Raw genomic sequence first — 3082 nt, forward strand, 5'->3', positions numbered from 1 at the left:
TATTTACCGATTTAATTTTTGAGTTGTGCTTCTTTTGACGACGGTGTGCGATATGTATACCCAATAAAATATGAATTGGAAAATCTACCACATCTTATTCAAATCTACCACATTTTTTTCGATTCTACCACACTAAAATAAAAAGGGGTTTGCACACAGATTTGTTAAATCTTTTTTTTGAGAAAAGTTGATAATTTGCAACTTATTGTAAATGGTAGAAACCACCACAAACCCACAAATCAGGTTTTAGAATCTTTATTAAATGCTTGACCCAATAGCGAAGAAAAAAGTACGAAGAAACTTGTATTAAGAATTTTTTAAATAAATAATAAAATGTATATATCTAAAGTTAGAAGTAGAAGCGCTTAAATTTGTTTACTTATTTTAACGTAGATATATAGGTATGTACATATGTAATAATTTCTGCACATACCTTTTATTGGTACATTGGTAATACTTATTTAGAAAGCTGACAATTTTCGAAACAGAGATGTAAAAATCGTTAATAATTGACATTTTTCATAATGACATTCTTGGCAGAACAATATTTCTCTAATTAATATTTTCATTTATTATAAATATTTGTACAAATTTAAGTGAAACAAATTAATGATAACGCTCAATAAACTATTTTTCGTGTTACAATTTTGAAATCTGTTCAATAAAATTCAACCTTGCGTATTTTTCAGTGGGTTTTGTGTATTTAGAATATTTATATCGATTGATTGGTACTGAATGAATGTGTGCACACATAGCAAAAGCTGCATTCATCTGAATGCTTATTCAGTGTTAAAAGTTAATGTTTCGTCATTCAGTTTTTTCAATCTTTCTTTGAATATGTTAATGTGTGCAATCGTATCTACTTTGAGTGAATGTAGAATTGGAAAATTATAAGCCACATTCCCCAACAAGGAAAAATTCAATGAAAACATAATAACATAAAATTGATGATTTTTAATTTCATATGATTTCACAGTTTTACAGCTCTGGTACATACATACATATAGCAGCAGTTAATTTCATTTAAAGAAATGGCGTGTCGTCCACTTCCCCTGTAGCATGGCATATATTTAGGCGCAATATTAAAGTTCTTCTGGCGGGGAAACTTCTCGAGTCTTTTAATTGTATCTCCTTGATATGATGCCTACAACGAGGTTCATATCTAGACTAGGTTGATATCTAGAATTTGCCATAAATAGCTTTGCTCTGGTTTTACGTTCTTGGGCAAATTACGCTCTGTTAGCCATACATTTTACTAGTTTTTGACCGACTTTGAATCAAGAGCCCTGGACCATATAGGAAATTCATTTATATTTTAAATTGCATTGTCATCGTGATTGGAACTATGCTGAAAATTTCAAGTCTCTAACTTGTCGGGAAGTTAGTTTAAAATGGATTGGAAATTTCCACGATTTGCGCGGGATGACCAAGTTAAATAAAAGCTTATAAAAAAGCATCAAAAATCGCATTATTACGATTCCATTGAAAAGATTTTTAAATGTTTTTATGTAGATTTTTTAAGCCATCTGAGGCGCCTTTTTTCAAAAAGTTGTTTAAGAAAGTATTTTTATTCATAAATAAACTCCGTTTTTGGAGGTATTTTCAAATCGGCCCAGTTCACTTAAATCTTAATTTTTTTCCGAAATATTATGGTGGACGTCTTAAAATATAATAAATTTTGTAATCCCGGCGGAAAAACCGCAACTTTTTTTTGGTGATGCAGTCTACTCTACATACATAACTGCCTACATTATTTCTTCATGACCTGTACATACATTTGTATTTGTTTTTTTCATATAAGAATAAACATTAACATTAGTACGTATGTATATGTATAACAAACCTTTGCTTTGCGCTGTATTCCGTACCAATTAACTCATTTGTGATTTGCAGGTGAGCAGCGCTGTTATGTGGCATGTATGTTAGATTCTATAGGATTTTTAAAGTCCTGCAGTTCCATTTTTAAGAAGTCGATACAGCCCATCTCGAGCTTTCCGAACAGAAAAACGGCTTTCAAAATATATACTAATATAGATTCGTTCAATTAGTTTGTGTGTAGATCTAATTTTAAAATTTTGGTCGATTTTTCTTTGTCATGTTACCTTAGGATGAAACAATCACTAAAATGTTTGAAAACAAAGGCAAAAAAGTTAGTGAATCCTGCTAAACCGCCCAGTTTTTTTTTCAACTAAAATATGTATATTAAGGTACTACAAGAGGGCCCATACGCAGTCTGCGCAGACAGAAATATACAGTAAACTCATCCCTCTTTGTAACTACAGATAGAAGCAGACTGTTTTAATAGTTCGCGGAAATAATTATTCTTATAAACCCCTTATTTTTATTATACATATATTACAAAGCATTAATGAGATTTATAGTACATCAGAACTTATACTTATTAGGTACATACATAAAAACATATTACAAACTGACTGATATATGAGTGTCATGAGTTGAGGGAAACATGGCATCTTCACTTAATTGCTGAAAATATGATGGCACCAAAACACTACTAAATTGCAAATAGATCTGCCGTTGTTGCATATCTTGGTTTATTGGAAGGCAATTACGTTTTTTGCGATCAGCTGACACTCCTATACACCTTTTTCGAGGCACTGTTAAGCGTAATTATATTAAATTGAATCCTATAGTAGTAAAAATGGTTATTACGATCAACAAAATAACTTTTTGAAATTATAAAGTTGCCGATTTTATGTAGACTTCATGAGATAAACGCAATATGTCAGTATATCTAATGGAAAAATGTTTCTGTAAATGAAATGTTGAATTGAAAATCACCAAAAAATACCATAATACCAAACACCAATATGCTTACCATACAAATAATACTCGTAATAAATGTATTGCTTAGCTGTTATGATAAAAGGAATATCCGAATATTTTTCCGACAGGGTAGCCAGAAACAATATGGGCTGCAAATAAGATTGTGATGCGAAATTTACAAAAAATACCTTAATACCAATACACATATGAATGTACTTACCGTATCTACAATTTACGCGATAAATATGTTTCTCAGCTTTTATCATAAGAGGAATAAGTGAATATTTTTAACTGA

At 30.7% G+C, this 3082-nt stretch overlaps 1 long non-coding RNA gene across 1 annotated transcript; it reads right to left on the reverse strand.

Annotated features, from left to right (window-relative positions):
* Nucleotides 1-2654: 2654 nt before the first annotated feature.
* On the reverse strand, nucleotides 2655-3069 carry LOC118755354. Its single transcript, XR_004995000.1, has 3 exons — nucleotides 3008-3069; nucleotides 2840-2936; nucleotides 2655-2772 (listed from the first exon to the last, which is right to left on the reverse strand). It is a non-coding gene; the product is annotated as an uncharacterized LOC118755354 (long non-coding RNA).
* Nucleotides 3070-3082: the final 13 nt, after the last annotated feature.

Source organism: Rhagoletis pomonella, unplaced genomic scaffold (assembly GCF_013731165.1).
Source record: "Rhagoletis pomonella isolate Grant_MI unplaced genomic scaffold, Rhpom_1.0 Rhpom_scaffold_06045, whole genome shotgun sequence".
NCBI lineage: Eukaryota > Metazoa > Arthropoda > Insecta > Diptera > Tephritidae > Rhagoletis > Rhagoletis pomonella.